This window comes from Antechinus flavipes, chromosome 2, assembly GCF_016432865.1.
Source record: "Antechinus flavipes isolate AdamAnt ecotype Samford, QLD, Australia chromosome 2, AdamAnt_v2, whole genome shotgun sequence".
Taxonomy (NCBI): Eukaryota; Metazoa; Chordata; class Mammalia; order Dasyuromorphia; family Dasyuridae; genus Antechinus; species Antechinus flavipes.
This window is the reverse complement of record NC_067399.1, coordinates 215,252,198-215,271,182: the sequence shown is the minus strand read 5'-3', so window position 1 is coordinate 215,271,182 and position 18,985 is coordinate 215,252,198.

Here is an 18,985-nt window from a genome sequence, read left to right as displayed (position 1 = left end):
AGAAGGAAGGTATGGAGTAGAGATGGGTACAGAGAGAAAGACAAAAAGTTCTGTGTTTATAAATACACCCATACATAGAGAGAGAGACAGACGGACAGAGACAGAGACAGAGATGACAGAGACAAAGAAAGAGAGAGAGGTAGAGACAGAGAGAGAGACAGAAATAGAAAAAGAAAGAAAGAGTGTGTTTAAGATGTCTACTCAATTTTCAATTCAAGATATTTGAAAAACAGCTTGATATAGGAGATTGGAGGTCAACAGAGAACCCTGGGAAAGAAAAGTAGATTTGGGTATAACCAGCATAGAGATGATCATTAAGTCCAAGGGAGCTAATGAGATTACTAAGTAAAGTAGTATAGAAATAAAAAAGAAAAGGGTCCAGAACAGAATCCTAAAGGATCCAGCAGCAGGAAGGTATGATTTGGAGGAGAATCCAGCAAAAGAGACAGAAGAGGAGTAGCCAGATAGGTAAACAGAAAACCAGGAGAGAGGGGTGACAGGAAAAACTAGAGAGGAGAGAATGTCTTGTATTGTGCCACAGTTTCCTTTTATTGTTCTGCCTCAGTTTCCCTAAATTGTCTTGCCTCAGTTCATTGAATTATTCTGCTTCAATCCCCCTGGTTGCAAACCCCCTTAGGGCTGGGAGCCCTGACCATTAGCATTCCATAAGTAGATAAGTTACTAAGAGATATGCTTACATATCTCTTATTCCAGACTTTCTATATCTAATGACTACCCCCTTCACTCCCAATTTATCAGAATTTATGATCCTACCCTCAACCTGTCAGAACCAAATTGATAGTTCCTGCCTGAAAATTCCCATGCTCACCAGTGTTTGGGCTCTACCCTTTGCCCTTGTCTCCCCTGATCACTTGGAGCCATATGTAAATCATTGGAATCTCACATTGATGCTGGACTCTTTGAGATGAAAGTCCAATTGAGCCCTGGAGGCAGAATGGATTCTGCTCTGCCTCCAGACTATCTTTCCTTCTCAGAAACCCAAATAAAATATTAAAAACTGTCTAATCTCTATCTTGCCTTAGTTTCTCTGGCATTACATTTGGAAGAAAAAGTGATTAACAGTGTCAGAGACTGCAGAGAGGTTAAAGAAAATGAGGACTGAGAAAAGGCCATTGACTCTGACAACTAGAAGATCATTAGTAACTCTGGAGAGAGTAGTTTTCATGGAATGATCGGTTTGGAAGCCAAAATGCAATAAGTTAAGAAGAAAGTGAAAGGAGAAAAGGAAGAGGCACTTATTATAAATGGCTAGCAGATTTGGAAAGGTTAAATGTGAATTTTTTCAGGATCAAAGAGACATAGGCATATCTGTAGGCAGAAGGAAATGAACCAGTAGAAAGGGAGAAAATAAGTGAAACAACTGGGATAACAGAGGAGATAATCTGATGTTGGAGGATATGGGAAGGAATCAATAAGGAAATAGAAGCCTACATTGTTTAGGTACTTGCCCAACATCACAGGGTTAGTAAATATCTGAGGTCATATTTGAACTCAGATCTATCTGAAGTGTTTTTGATTAGATAAAATCGTAAATTTTACCACTATGCCACTTATCTTCAAATTTATAGCTTCAAGAAAATGCTAGGAAACAACAGCAGAAGAGAGAAGACCTAGTAGCTTCTCCAAATACAAACACAGATGATACAAAGAGGGAGAAAGGAGTAAAACAACTCATTATAATCAAACAGTGAATCCTGTCAGCTGTCTGCAAAGAGTGGGACTTATAGGTCAAGGAAGCCTCAAAAGAAGTCTGAATGTAAGGATTTGAACCCAGATCTCTCAACTCCAGCTTCTGTACTCTTTTCAGAACAACTTACTGCATTTCAGAAAGTAGAAAGGAGGATGGAGAAATAAGATTCTAGACAGAGCAATATAGCAAAAGGGAAAATAACTTCTATTTTTATATGGCTAGAGAAGAAAAAAATAGCTATGTCGGAAATCATTCTTTTATTCTGCCAAAGTGATATTGCTTAAGCAAAGTCACTTCCCCCGCTCAATGAACTCTAGATTTTTCTGTTGGGGTTCAAAGGGACCCCAAAAATGTTGGGGCTCCAGACTGGTATCATGAAGTGTCTCAAAAGAATTGCAGGCTTGGACCCATCTCCAAGTCAAGGGGTAGTTTATTATAATTGTAATGCCAATTAAATCAGACTAAATTCCAAAAGAAGTTAGCAAAGAACCAGGATCAAGAAGATAAATTTATAGGGAAAAGTTAGAGAAACCAGGTGCTTCATGTCACTAATATGTTAGTTTTTTTCTTAAAACAATAGCTTTTTATTTTTCAAAATATACACAACAATAGTTTTCAACATTTCCCCTTGCAAAACCTTATGTTTGAAATTTTTTCTTTCTCTTCCCTTCACCCCTTCCCTATACAGCAAGTAATTCAATATATGTTAAACGTGCAATTCTTCTATATGCATTTCCACAATTATGCACAAGAAAAATCAGATCAAAAAGAAAAAAAAAGATGAGAAAGAAAACAATAAGCAAGCAAGAAAACAACAACAAAAAGGTGAAAATACTATGTGGTGGTCCACACTCAGTTTCCAGAGTCCTCTCTCTGGGTGCAGATGGCTCTCATCATCACAAGACCGTTGGAACTGGTCTAAATCACTTCAGTATTGAAGAGAGCCATGTCCATCAGAATTGATCTTCGTATAATCTTGCTGTTGCCATGTATAATAATATCCTGTTTCTGCTCATTTCATTTAGCATTAGTTCCTGTAAGTCTCTCCAGGCCTCTCTGAAATCATCCTGCTGACCATTTCTTATAGAACAATAATATTCCATAACATTCATATACAAATATGATACATGTATATGATACTGATATGCTATTTTATGGTTTAGAGGTAGAGTCAAGAAATGGCTGGTTCTGACTTTGTGCACAGATGCAGTACTCATAGTTCTCTGGGAGGAGTTCATGGGGAACTTTCTGGAGGTGGGATTTTAGGCTTGAAACAACACTAGGTCAAGTGGTGGACACCCAATTTTGTTCTGAACTTGTGTCAACTTTAAGCATCTCCTCACTCCAGAAACTCTGTTATAATTCACCAACAAGCTGCTGTCTGACAACCAGGAATATTTGTGGCTTTAACATCCTGGTCATATAGAGTAAATTGGGGCAGGATAGCCTAAGGAAAGAAATATATCATTTCTAACTACATTAATACCAAGGCCACATGACCTTGGGATTATTGCTAGATCTTCCTCAGGAGCTGCACCACATTACCTCTTATTTTGTCTGAGATCAAATGCAGATTGTTTTGTTTGATATTTAAAGATCTTCACACCCCGTCTAGACTTCAACCTACTCTTTTACCTTACTTATATAATATTTTCCTTCATTTACTCTTTTCTTCTAGCAAAACTAACTTTTCTGCTGTTTCACAAATATTAAATTCCATCTCCTGACTCCATGCATTTACAAAGGTGGTGGTCACTCTTGCCTGGAATATACTCCATCCTCATTTCTATTTCCTAGAAAACCTTTGTGTTCAATAGTTTCAGTCACATCTGATGCTTTACGACCCCATTTGAGGTTTTCTTGGCAGAGATGTTAGAATGGCTTGCCATTTCCTTCTCCAGTTCATTTCATGGATAAATAATAATTTCATGGAAGCAAACCAGGTTAAGTGACTTTCCCAGAGTCACACAATTAGTAAATGTCTGAGGCCAGATTTAAACTCAGCAAAGTGAGCCTTGCTGAGTCTGCGCCTGGCACTGTGCCATCTATCTTAGAAGCTCTAATTTTCTTCATAGCTTAGCTCAAAAAACCACCTCCTCTCTTCTCCCAATAGTCTCTTCTCCTTAACCCCCTCCTCTCCTCCCACTTCCCTTATCTTTTTTTTTTATTATAACTTTTTATTGACAGAGCCCATGCCTGGGTAATTTTTTTTTTTTTACAACATCATCCCTTGCACTCACTTCTGTTCTGACTTTTCCCCTCCCTCCTTTCACCCCCTTCCCCAGATGGCAAGCAGTCTTATACATGTTACATATATCACTATGTATCCTAGATACAATATATGTGTGCAGAACAAACAGTTCTCTTGTTGCACAGGAAGAATTGGATTCAGAAGGTAGAAATAACCTGGGAAGAAAAACAAAAATGCAAACAGTTTACATTCATTTCCCAGTGTTCTTTCTTTGGGTGTAGCTGCTTCTGTCCATCCTTGATCAATTGAAGTTGAATTAGATCTTCTCTTTATCGAAGAGATCTACTTCCATCAGAATACATCCTCAAACAGTATCATTGTTGAGGTACATAATGATCTCCTGGTTCTGCTCATTCACTTAGCATCAGTTCATGTAAGTCTCGCCAGTCCTCTCTGTATTCATCCTGCTGGTCATTTCTTACAGAACAATAATATTCTATAACATTCATATACCACAATTTACCCAACCATTCTCCAATTGATGGGCATCCATTCATTTTCCAGTTTCTAGCCACTACAGACAGGGCTGCACAAACATTTTGGCACATACAGGTCCCTTTCCCTTCTTTAGTATCTCTTTGGGGTATAAGCTCAGTAGAAACACTGCTGGGTCAAAGGGTATACACAGTTTGATAACTTTTTGAGCATAGTTCCACCACTTCCATTATCTTATTTTTATCTTGTACATACTTATACCTATACATATTATCTCCTTCACACCTGATGAAGCCAGAACCATGTAGTTAAGCCTGAAAACCAATGTAATACCCTTGTAATGTTATTTTTCCCATGGGATTTACCCTTTTCTCTTGTTATTAATTTCATTACCTCATTTATTGCATGGTTTGTCTGTTGTTGTTGTGTCCTACCTTTCATTAAGCACTTGCTGAGAAACTCATCATTTTTCCCTGGATACCTTCTGAACTTAACCTAGTTCTGAACCTAATGTCTAGACCCCAGAACATTTGGAAAGGAATTAGTCCTATTGTTTGAAGAGGTTGCTTCTCATTAGGAGCATCAATCTGTTGACCTTATTGGCTTCTCTAGATCCACACAGTTGAGAAAATAACATCAGGAATTCATACTTTAGCCAAGTAACAAATAACAAGAGAATAAAGGTGTCATCATACCTATACTTACAATTATGTAAGTGTACAGTGATAAATTAGGCAAAGATTAAAGCATGGACCAGGAGTTCTTCACCTAGGGGCTGTGAAATGTTGTTGTTGTTGTTGTTTTTAAATTTTGACCATTGATCAATATAATTTGTTTCCATTATAATTCCATGTATTTTATTTTATGCATTTAAGAACATTATTCTGAAGAGTCCATAGGAATCACTGGACTATCAAAGAGGTTTGTTATCCAAAAAAATAGAAGTTAAAATCCCTTGCTGGGTTCTCATAATTAAAGCTTATTTTCTTTCCCTTTTCTTTTCTTTTTACAATGTTGTTTCATCATATCTAAATCATCATATAAGAGCTGGAACTGTACCAAGAAAAGTTATGCCAAGGAGAGACACTTCAAGATTAGCTTTAATGAAGAGATCAGAATTACTGATAATTAGATCACCCACTGTTTGTTTTAAAATTCTTTAAAAAATAATGCAATCCCTTAAGCAGAGTAAGGATTCCCTCTGCTTATACCATAACTGTGCCAAGAAAATCTTCTTTTTCTCTAGTAAATTGAGTAAACTTCCTGACTATGAAAAGCTCACCTAGAACCCCCAAAAGATATTCAGAAAAGAGGATATTTAAGGATTATTGATTGAATCCTCTCCCTCTGCCTAACTTTCTAATCAATTTGAGTTAATCTGAGAAAGGAAAGAATAGGATGTGGAAGATATATGGGTCCAGTTGGGGAAAAGTACACATTCTCCTCAATATTTTAGTACCAATGATTTAGTACCAAAAGAGATATGAGTGTGGCCCATGGATACACTGATAATAATTTAGTTAAGCCAGAAGGGAGACACTATGGACAATTACATTTACTTTGCAATTGAGAAGATGTTTATTTGTCAAAGGAAGTGCCTTCTGCCTCTCTCAAGATCATATTATCAAGTTCTCTAAGAGTAGCAGATGACTGTTTCAGAGAAATGTGGAGTTACTAGAGCTTGCTTTTGATGGCTTTATGCACAGAGAAGAGGGAAAGCATACAGTTTTGAGAGATTTGTGAGCACTAGGCATCTGATTTTTTGGTGATGAGAACACAGAGAGCATCAATGTGAAGTCCTGCATTACTTCCCAAGGAGAGGGAAAGGTCTCCATCTTTGTGCAATTCCGATATACCTCTATAGAGAGCCATCAAAGGAATAATAGATATAGAATGTGAACCACATAAAGATGACTCAAGTTATAGTGGGATTCTACAAGATGACTTGATATTATTTTACCTATGGCTATATAAGCAGCATGAATATTCTCCCCAGATAGAATAGAATTAATCTGGTCAGAGTAGGGAAACAAAGAGTATGAACAGAATACTTGGGGGTGACCAGAATTGCCCTTATACTGTAACCCCAGGTGATCACCATAGTAATGAGCCACCACAAGCAAAATAAAGACTAATCTAGACTTGACTAACCTTACCAAAAAACTAGAGCTAGGCTTGATGTCTGCTAAATGTTGTTCCAAAAGGCCAAAGAGGTTTAGGTTCAGAGATCAAAGCTGCTCAGTTTGGGGAGAATAAATGAGCACACCCATAAAGGCCAAGTGATATTTTGCTGCGGTGACATATGATAGGGCATTGGTATCCTGGATGTATTCGAGCATAAATTTTTCCAGAATACCATGCCTATGGAACTATTATCAAGAAATAGGCTCCTAAGAAATTAATTCCTACCTCATCAACCTTTCCTGGGTCCTTTTGACCAAAAGTCATGGGACCCCATGCATCAGTAACTACAAGAATAAAAAATAATGTGTTTTTCTATGCCGGACAATAGATCTCAAGTTAACATTATATTTATCTAGTTGTTTTATGAAAGACACTTCATATATAACATCCTGTGAATGGTCTGGGTCTTTCTGGACTGAATAAGAAAGACTATCCACATTTGGGTTATATCTTTAAACAATAAAGGATAATTTTGGTCAGATGCCTGATGCTGATTGATAATAAGATCCAAACTCACACACTCATTCCCAGAGGCTACCCATTCCACCTAATACTGGGGCTAATATAGTTTGTAGCTTTCAGAGAGCTAGATACTTCTTTTCCCTTCCTCTGCAACTTTTGTGAATGGCAAAGTTAGTTTTTGTTAGTTTAAGAATCTAATGTGTCTGAATGTATCCAAGTAGATTTTTTTCACAAGGTAACTGGAATTAAGTGATGTGCTCTGGATCACACATTAGTTAAGTATCAAGGATTTAAGGCTACATTTGAACTCGGATCCTCCTTACTCCAGGGTCAGTACTCATATATTTGTGCCCCCAATTAGATTTCTTATGGTTCAGTCTCCATCCTAATAAAAAAATTAAAACCCTATTTCAGTCCTTACTGTATTCCAATGGAGTTTGTGCATAAAAACATGGTATAACTCAAGACATTTAATCATAATAAAAGAATCAAACTATACATTAATGCCCCAAACAGTGCTCAGTGTGATTCCCCTACTTCAGTGACTGTGGTGAGACTGAAAGATTATATTTCCAAGTTTGGAAAAAAGGTAGAGATGGGAATAACAACGTCCCTTTAGAGAAAGACCCCCCCCCAGTCTAACCAAGACCTTAGAACTAGGAAATTCCTGATGATTTCCCACAATGTTCACTAGCAATACCTTAACTGTATTGTTATAATTCTCTTTACCAAGTGCAGGGCACCTAAAATTCTCAATTTGCCATAATAATGATGTAAAAGCATGGCTTAGTCTTTTAAGAAGTGACAGAACAATTAAAGCTTAAAATGAGGTTTTCCCAAGGAAGATTAAAGGATGATTAAAAGGCAGTTTTAAACTACATTAGGTAAAAAAAGAATATCAAAGAAAAAATAGGATCTTTGCTTAAGATAGATAGGATGGTAAAGAGATGTTCAACTAGTTTTGCTGCATATATACAAGATGGAGGAACTGTGACTATTTAGCAGTTCCTCTGGGCTTTTTAATGGTTTGCATACTTAATGTGTGATTATTATTGTTGTTGTTGTTATTGTTGTTATCTTTTCTGGACTCCAATATCCTCATCTATAAATTGAGGGGGTTTAACTATGTGGACTCCATAGTCCCTTCTAGCTTTAGCAGTCAATAATTCTATGAAATGTCAGCTTATTGGAATTACTAGTCCCACAGTACCAGAATTTAGTAGCAAGATAATAGGCCAGAGGAAAGGCAATTCAGTTGTAGGCTGAATTAAATGAGGCAGTATCCTGTACAGAGAGATGCTAGTTCCCATTAAGACCATTTTCTAAAATATGGCGTTCAATTCTGGGTGCCATATTTTAAGAGGAATATTGATTATTTGGGGAGTGTCCCAGGTAAGGTTGCAAGGATGGTCAAGGTCCTCAAGTTTTTGCCTTATAGAGATGGGTTGAAGGGACTTAGGACATTTAACTTAGAAAAGAAAACCCTTAACTGTAACTGGTTTTGAGTGTGATAGAAAATGAAGACAAGTCTCTACTTCCCTATATTTAATGCAGCAACCATTAAATTTGAATAGGAATGACACTTTCCATGAAGTGAAATCTGACTGATTACAGCCAGGTTAGAACTTCATATTCCTGTAAGCCTGTCATGCCAGAGGCATAGAAGATGTCACAGTGGGAAAGGAAGAAGTAGAAGGTAAGCAATGTGAAGGAAAAAGAGGGGGAGTGCTAGGCTGAAGAAAGTATGATGGACACATAATGGCAGTCTGCTACCCAAGCTTCGAGGAGAAATTGAGCCAGCAGTTGTGAAAACTGCCAACTCTACCAGTGATGTGTAGAAGCTACATGAGAGCTATAACTGACAGAATAATAACTAGATGCTATGAGAGTCTAGTGGACAAAAAAAAAGTAAATAGAAGCAAACAATCAGCTAGATCATAACTATGCATCATGAGGTAAACAGTTCACTTCTGTGAAGGAGTGCCCAAGGCTGCATAAAATCTTTGCCTTATTTTCCCCTGATTGCCAAAAAGGAACCTGAAAGTTTTCTACTGAAAGTTTTCTTCTGAAAGTTTGAGGAATGGCTGTAAGAATGTTTCTATTGTTTTGAATTCACATTCCTGTTCAAAATAAATGGGTTTTCATTTATTATTATTTTTCCTGAGCCTCGCTGTTATTTGCCTGAAATTGTAGACCTGAGTCAACTTCTTACTAACAAGTTCTTACTCATTGATAAGGAAAGAGCACCCTGAGGCAAGACAAGTGATTCACTAAACCACCCCCTGTAAACAATACTTGGAGGATGAGTGCTATGGGAGTAGGAAAACGGTTACATGTATGTTATGCTGAAGGAGGATGAGACTTGTTCTACTTGGCCTAGAAGGCATGAGGGATGATAGGCAGATTCTATATTCCTTTTTTTTTAATATCTTTTTATTGCCAGAACCCATGCCAGGGTAATTTTTTACAGCATTATCCCTTGCATTCACTTCTGTTCCAATTTTTCCTCCCTCCACCCCCTCTCCCAGATGGAAAGCAGTCCTTTATATGTTAAATAGGTTACAATATATCTTAGATACAATATATGTGTGCAGAACCAAACAGTTCTCTTATTGCACAGGGAGAATTGGATTCAGAAGGTATAAATGACCCAGGAAGAAAAACAAAAATGCAAGCAGTTTATATTCATTTCCCAGTGTTCTTTCTTTGGGTGTAGCTGCTACTGTCGTCCTTGATCAATTGAAACTGAATTAGCTCTCTTTATCAAAGAGATCCACTTCCATCAGAATACATCCTCAAACAGTATCGTTGTTGAAGTATATAATGATCTCCTGGTTCTGCTCATTTCACTTAGCATCAGTTCATGTAAGTCTCGCCAGTCCTCTCTGTATTCATCCTACTAGTCATTTCTTACAGAAAAATAATATTCCATAACATTCATATACCACAATTTACCCAACCATTCTCCAATTGATGGGCATCCATTCATTTTCCAGTTTCTAGCCACTATAAACAGGGCTGCCACAAATATTTTGGCACATACAGGTCCCTTTCCCTTCTTTAGTATCTCTTTGGGGTATAAGCCCAGGAGAAACACTGCTGGAACAAAGGGTATGCACAATTTGATAACTTTTTTGAGCATAGTTCCAAATCACTCTCCAGAATGGCTGGATGTGTTCACAACTCCACCAACAATGTATCAGTGTCCCTGTTTTCCCACATCCCCTCCAACATTCCACATTATCTTTCCCTGTCACTCTAGCCAATCTGACAGGTGTGTAGTAGTATCTCAGAGTTGTCTTAATTTGCATTTCTCTGATTAATAATGATTTGGAGCATATTTTCATATGGCTATAAATAGTTTTAATTTCTTCATCTGAGAATTGTCTGTTCATATCCTTTGACCATTTATCAATTGGAGAATGGCTTGATTTCTTATAAATTAGAGTCAGTTCTCTATATATTTTGGAAATGAGGACTTTATCAGAACCTTTGACTGTAAAAATGTTTTCCCAGTTTATTATTTCCCTTCTAATCTTGTCTACATTAGTTTTGTTTATACAAAACCTTTTCAATTTGATATAATCAAAATTTTCTATTTTGTGGTCAATAGTGATCTCTAGTTCTTCTTTGGTCATAAATTCCTCCCTCTTCCACAGGTCTGAGAGGTAAACTATCCTATGCTCTTCCATTTTATTTATAATCACATTCTTTATGCCTAGGTCATGAACCCATTTTGACCTTATCTTGGCAGATTCTATATTCCTTAAAATTGACATTCTGTGCCTAATTTTTAAAATAAAGTTTAGTGTTTAGTTTTTTTAATTGCTCTATTAAATTTGAATTTAATTTAATGAATTGTAGCTGCTTTGGCTATGTTTTCCATAAATTCAGTGGCATGTACCTATTGTTAGCCATTAGTATTGCTCCATGAAATGTTGTCTTTTCATTATTTGTTATTGTTGTTACTGTTTTTGACTTTATCCTCTCTAGATTGAACTATGTGTGTATATACTCTAGATCTTTCTAGCTTTAACTATCTATAATTCTATGAAATTTTATCTATTGTGGATAATTTTATTGGAAACACTAGTCCAGGTGCTATAGACAATAGAGCCACAGTCCCTAAAACTTTCCCCAAACCAAAGTTATTAAAAATGTCATTTCTAAACCCTTTGATAAAACTTTAAGAACTGACTATTAGGGTCTAAGAGTCAACTGTGATGAACTAGAGCCAACAAATACAAGCAAAACCAATTCTGATCAGCATGACTTTTAAGTCTGTGGTTAAAGAAAATGCCCTTGTATGTGTGTTCATGATCACTGACCATCAAGAAAATGGAATTCTTCTTTTAGATTCTAGAGTCAAGGAACATACAACTGAGAGTAAACTATAAGTATGTTTACCTTATTGGTTGTCATGGGACAGATTAACAGTTTCAATAATGTATAATGTTTTACCTTTACTAAAATTGAAATAACCTTAAACAAATCATATCATCTCTGTGAGTTTCTTTATCTATAAAATGGGAGTAATGGATTATCCATTAAATAGCAATGTCTACTCTGTGCCAAGTACTGTGCTAAGTGCTAGAAATACAAATACAAAGGATAAAATCATTCATACTTAAAAGGATTTTATATTCTCTAATGGACGAAAAAACAAGCGCAAGTGTAATTAAAATAAATAAATAAGAGAATATGTACTAATAAGCAAATATAAGATAATTTCTAAGGTCCCTCCCCATCTTTGATACTGCATTCTTTGTTGTTAGATTCCTGGGGCAATACAACAAGAATGAAGACAAACAAACTCAATATAATTTGTGAAGGGAAACATTCCTAATAATTGGGTGGCTCAGAGAGAAGTTTCACCTAACTTGATACACTGGAGTTGGTCTTTGAAGGAAGATAAGAATTGTAAGAGGAAGAGTTGATAGGGAAGTATATTGCTGGTATAGAGTCTATAAGAAAGCATGGAGATGGGTAACACTTGCCAATTTATTTTATAAATAACTAATTTTCTTATTTATAAAAATTTTACTTAGACTTACTTAGATCAGAAAGTTAGTGAAGGGCAGTTTGTCCAAGAAATTTCAAAAGGCAAATTCCAGCCAGACCATGACTATGGAGAGCTTTCATTTTCAGACTTAGGAGTTGGAATTTTATCCTAAAGACAATTCAGATCCACTCAAAATCTTTGAGCAGAGAAGTGACAAGGATACAAGTGTTCCTGGGAAAGATTTTTTTTAAGTTAAGTTAGGGAAAGTTAGATTGAAGAAAGGAAGGACCTGAGACAGAACAATTTAGAAGCTAGTATCATATTCCAGATGAATGTCTGAACAATGGACACATCCATGTAAAGGGAGAGGTAGAGGTAGACTCATTGATTGATTGAATGCAAGGAAGGAGAGAGAAAAGCAAAGGATTACCCTGAAGATATAAAATAGGGAGGTGATAGTAACAAAATTGGGAGGTGGTAATAACCTTAACAAAGGCATAGAGAAGAAACAAGTTAATGAGTTCCATTTTAGACATATTGAGTTTGTGATGCCTACATGACATGCAAGCAGAGGTGTCCAACAACTAGCTGCTAATATGAAACCAGAGCCCAGGAGAAAAATGCAGACTGAATATATTGGGATTTGAGACTCATCAGAGATGAAAAAGAGAAATAGGGGACATTCATGCAAAAATGATGAAGATACCTTCCTAATTTCCCCCAATGTTTTCCTCCTTATCATCAAATTATATGATCTAAAAAGGCTGTAGAGCAGTTAAGAAGGTAGGAGGAGACCCAGGAGAAGCAGTTTTCCAGAAACCAAATGAGGAATAGAACATCTAGGAGAATAATCCATATTACAGCTTTCTTCAGCTGCGACATTCTATGATTCTAAATAAAGGAGCTGCTAAAAATGTACTTCAGCTTCAAAGACAGGTCAAATAGAGAAAAGAAGGATTAGGAAGAAAAAAATTTTTTTTAATTTTATAATAACTTTTTATTGACAGAACCCATGCCAGGGTAATTTATTTACAACATTATCCCTTGTACTCACTTCTGTTCCGATTTTTCCCCTCCTTCCCTCCATCCCCTCCCCTAGATGGCAAGCAGTCCTATATATGTTAAATATGTTGCAGTATATCCTAGATACAATATATGTTTGCAGAACTGAACAGTTCTCTTGTTGCACAAGGAGAATCAGATTCAGAAGGTAGAAATAACTCGGGAAGAAAAACAAAAATGCAAATAGTTTACCTTCATTTCCCAGTGTTCTTTCTTTGGGTGTAGCTGCTTCTGTCCATCATTGATCAATTGAAACTGAGTTAGGTCTCTTTGTCAAAGAAATCCACTTCCATCAGAATACATCTTCATACAGTTTCGTTGTTGAGGTATATAATGATCTCCTGGTTCTGCTCATTTCACTTAGCATCAGTTCATGTAAATCTCTCCAAGCCTCTCTGTATTTATCCTGCTGTTCATTTCTTACAGAACAATCATAAGGAAGAAAAAAATTGAAAAAGATTTATAACACGATCTTTCTTTTTAATTTGATAATTAACTATCCACTTAGTGTTTTCTAGTTCCTTAGAACTGAACAGCAATGGAGTATCATGTGGTTTTGATGCCACAAGTTCTGGATTCAAATTTCAATTCTGTTGTTAATTTTTCTGAGGTCTTCTTTCCAAAAGCCAGTTTAGTCTAGACAAGTATCTGAGATTTCTTGTTTCATATTTGTTTCCATCTTGTGGGAGTCTGATGACCACTAGATGTCAATATGATTGAGTTTGGGCTTCAGGATTCAAGGCCAGTCTGTGCTGTGATAGTCATTTGCCATAGTTTCTGTTTGCCAGAAAACAAGCAAAGGTAGTTAGAATAATACACAGATTCCACCAGGGTCGTTTACATTGGAACATTCAGATAAATCCGTTAATGGGTAATAAAGTGTTAGGTGAACTATACCATTTTCACAAGTTCTTTGTTATTTATTATTTATTTAGGGTTGAGGACCTTTGTCTCTTACAGCAAAAACAACCACTTATGAAAAGCTGCTGTCTGAAGCACTTGAAAATGATAGACCATCCAATTGACCGCCCTTTAAAATTAGGAACCTTATTCAAAAAGCAGCAGAAAATTCACTATAATAGATTGCACTTATGTAATGTGTATATACATTTTCTCATTTGAGACTCATTGTTAACATCCCTATTCTACAGGTTAAGAAAATGAGGTTTCGAATTGTTAAGTAACTTTGTTCACATGATTAGAAACTCCTACAGGGAGGATTTGAATTCAGATTTTTCTTCCTCTAGACATCATAGCAGGCTGCCTCAACAAAGTGAGCCAGATAGCCTCATTTCTAGTGTTGAATCTGCCACTAACGTGCAGTGTTATCCTAAACAAGTCATTTCACTTCCTCCAGGCCATACATATATGCTCTTATGTCATCACAATTAGCCAATATTTAGCACCTTTTCTGATATTTCCACTCCTCTCTTGCCTCCTAACTTCCTTTGTTCCAACCTGATGGGAGGGAAGGAAGAAGGAAAGAAGTATTAACCAGGAGGAAAGAAGGGGATGTGAAATAAGCAACAGCTCTTCTCTAAAAATTCTGTCTAAACTTTCATCCCTTCCGTTTCTGACTCACAAAGAAAGAGAAAAATTGTTGCATAGAGACATGAGTATTGAATTAGAATCAAAAGATCAGAGTGCAAATTCTGACTGTTATTTATTAGTTGTGATTTGGGGGCATGTAGATTAATCTTTATGTCGCAATTGGAGAATCTCCTCATTCATATGAAGCCCTAAAGAGCTGCATTAGGTTGGAGATATTTTATGGGTTATTCACTCTAAATTATTGCTCATATGTCCTCACCATTGTGTTTGCTAGTTAACATAAAGACAAAAATAATCTAAAGCAAAGACATTTATAAATTAACTTAGTAAGAAAAAATAGTAATAGGCCATTTTTCTATTTACTACTATATCCTCACCCACTCTATACCCCTGCATCCCACAAATTCCATCAATAGGAAAAACAAATATATAAAGAAATCACATGTGGAGAGTACACATAGGGAACATTTGTTCAGCCCACATATTTAAAGAAACATGCACATCAGGGCAATGTGTATCTAAGGCACAGATGGAAGAATAATTTTCTCTGATATTGTAGGGTCACTAATGTCTTTTCATGATGTCTGTAAACTGTTATCTCTGCATTAGTAATTGCATCCATCAGTTTCTCCAATCCTTCAAAGCCAAGCCTGTTTTTTTTTGTTTTTGTTTTTGTTGTTTTTGTTTTTGTTTTTGTTTTTTTGGGGCACACAATAGCCAGCCATTACTTAGAATCAGAAAGCTATTTTTTTAAAACTCATTTAATCCTCCTAGCAGGATCAACATTTCTGCTGATCCCAGATTTGTATCCAACTTAAGGTTAGAAAGTCCTTTTTTAACTCCCCTAAATTCCTGATTGTCAAACTGCCTTCCCTTTCAAACATTTTAAGAGCCACCTTCTAGCAATCTGAAAAGGACTAGCTGGGTCTAAAACACTATAGTTTTCCGCTCTACCACCACACCTTCCCCAAATTCTTTGGGTCTTGCTATGCAAATAAATATGAGCTAACATGAAAGCTAGCTGAGAAGGCAAAATTTCTATCTTCTTTCCAGCCCAAATTCTTGCCTTCATTATTTATCTGTGTCCAGCAACAAGCCTCTGAAGCTTTGAGACACAATACAAATCAGACCCTCATTTCCTCATGTATAAAACCGGTTATAGGGAAAGTATTCTGTAAATCCTTAAGCTCTAAAGAAATCTGGCTTGTTCTTTTTCATAACAGAGTTTTAAGCATTCTATCTTCCTCCCACTGATAGAAACTTGTGGTTAAGACTCTTTAAAATCCAAGCTTCCTATTCAGACCCTGGGCTGTTTTCCCCTAACACTGAGCTCTCTAGCTCCCAGCTCTCTTAAGTGTAGCTCTGGGCCCAAAAGCATAGTTCCCAGGTTTTCAAAGACCTTTAAATCTAGAAGCCCTGGGGAAATAGGGGTGGGGAATGGGCTTCAGAACAAATTGAACAGGCCCTTCCAGATCCAGGCAATTTTCAAGAATGTTTAAACAGAACATAATGAGATTTATAGAGACTCATTTACTAGGATTGTATGAACAAGGACTAACTTCTTTATGTAAAACCCAGGGAAGGCCTGGCTAAGCCTCTGTCAAGAAGACTAAAGTAGGGTTTCTACTTCAGATGGGTTTGGACCAGATGCTCTCTGAGATCTCTTCCAAATCTGATATTCTCTGAGAAGAGACTGAGACTGGTGACTTTGCACAGCTCTACTTCCATTTAAATCTAATTCACTTGCAAATCATCACATCAACTTCTGTCGTGATCCTCTCAGAGAACAAAGACAAACAACAATTAACAGAGACAGCAAAGAAGAACCAACAATCACATTTCTCTCCTAAACTCTCATAGGAGAAAAAAAAAGTTTTAATGATGCATTTTTCAATTAATTTGACATCCTGTATATTTGTAGGAAACTTGATCCCAAGAGTTCTTTCAGGTCAGTCACACTTGCCTGCAAAGACATTGCTCGATTGCTGAATTATCTTTTAGTTAAAATTTATTCTAAGTAAGAGAAAGAAAAATATTCTCCGTTTTCATATTATTGAATATTTGGTTTATATACAAACCCTGTGAAGTGATTCTCTAAAATTAAATTTCTTCTCTACTATCAAACAGGATTCATTCAATAAAATTATTAATTAAGTATCTGTTATTGTTTGTCCCTTCATTCTCTTGAAGAAAGCTATAACATCAGGGAGGTAATGCCATCATATGCAAGTAAATTTAATTTAAGTGAAGGAGAGCTGGGCAAGATCACTGGCCTCAACTTTCTCCTCCCAGTACAATCTGGCCAGATACAGATCAGAACAAGAGATGGCCCTGAATACAGTGGGCCTTTTTAAGCTAAGGTTTTTAACAGGTCTCAGTTTGACCAACCCATTCAGTGCTTAAAGCTAGGCAGCAGTTAGCTGTATACAGAGCAGCAGGCTCAGTCAGGAGGAAATACAAAATTTAGATAAGAGTTGGTTTCTATCTTCAAGGCACATATACTATAGGAAGGAGACAATGTACAAACACAAATAGTTAGTACATGTATCAAAATCAATAGGACCATGGAACAAAAGTACCCTCTTCCAATAAGGACACCTAGTTTTGATCTCATTCAGCTAGGAAACACAGTAGATAAAGTGTTGGGCCTAGAGGCAGGAAGATCTGAGTTCAAATACAGACGACTTAGACACTTATTAGCTATGTGTCCCTGGGCAAAAAACCTAATTTCTGCCTGGCTCAGTTTCCTCAAAGGTAAAGTGGGAGTAGCAATTGCACGTACCTCTCAGGGTTGTTTTGAGGATAAAGTCAGTATTTGTAAGTCACTTGGTGCAGTGTCTGGTACAGAGTAGGTATCATATAAATGCTTGTTTCCTTCCTTCATGATAACTAGGTTCAATCCTGCCTATGTTATTGCTCAGTCCCATCTGACTCTCTGTGACCCCATTTGGGGTTTTCTTGGCAAAGATCCAGGAATGGGTTCCCATTTCTTTATCCAATTCATTTTACAGATGAGGAAACTGAGATAGAGTTAAGTGACTTGTCCAGGTTCATAAGTATCTGAGGCCAGATTTGAATCTTCCTAATTTTAGACCTATCACTTATCTGTAAGTTTCAACCCAAATTCTAAAAAGGGGTGATCTGACTTTTTTGTGCTCTCTGTCTCATTATGCCTCCATCCTTTATGCCAAGAGAGGTGTTCCTTATGCTTAAAAACATCAATAACACATTTTTAATAAAGAAAAAAGTCATTATAGCAAAAATTGTCAACAGATAAGAGTAATTATGATGATCAAAAATACTCTCAGTCCTAGATAATGGAGCTTGGTCTCTATATGATGTGCCTGTCCTACCTCAGTCTCCTTTGCAGGCTTATCATCCTTCTCCCTGTATACAAATTCTCCTTTGGTAATGCCATTAGTTCTCATGGGTTTATGTATGACAATGATTTCTAGATCGATCTATCCAATCTCAGTCTGTTCTCTGTGCTTTAATCTCTCCTTAAAACTTGCCTTTTGGATATTTCAATCTGGATGGCCTGAAGACTTCTCAAACAACCTATCCAAAGTCTAATTTATTATCTTTTTTTCCCCAAAGCTTCCTTTCTTCCAAACTTTCTTATTTGTGCAAAGAAATAATTCTTCCAGTTTCCCATGTTCACAATTTCAGCATTACACTTGACTAGGCATTGTTCCTCACACTATATAGCCAACCAATTGCTAAATCTTTCCATTTTTATCCTCAAAACTCCTGCATCTGCCTCCTTCTCTCCCTTCATATGATTATCACCTTAGTTCAGACCTTTACAACCTATTACTCAGATTATTGCAAAGATTCCCTAAACCTCCATTCTTCTGGTCTTATTGCACTCCAATCCATTCTTTGTGATTCTGTCAGTATGATTTCCCTTAAGCACAAATCATTGGATTCTCCTACTCAATCAGGGGCTTCCAAATGACCATAGAAGCAAATTTTAAAAGTTTTCTATTTAGTTTTTAAAGCCCTATGTAATCTGATCCCAACCTATCTTCTTTCTTTTTTTGCTTATTATCATTTCATTATTTACATTCTCAATCATGAGTACAAGAAAGGAGCAAACAAAGGAGCTTGAAGGAAAGAGAGAAAGAGCTCCAACTATGCCTAACATTACTCTAAAACAATGCCTTTCATGGAAACACTAGCTAGAAAGCTATGAGAAATGACAATATTAAATCAATAAATAGCATTTGAAGAACCAAGTAGTCTACAAGAGCAACACTTAATACTCTAAGAGTCCTTAAGAGTACAGCCCAATCTATCTTTCTAGGCAGATTGAATAGCTCTCTCA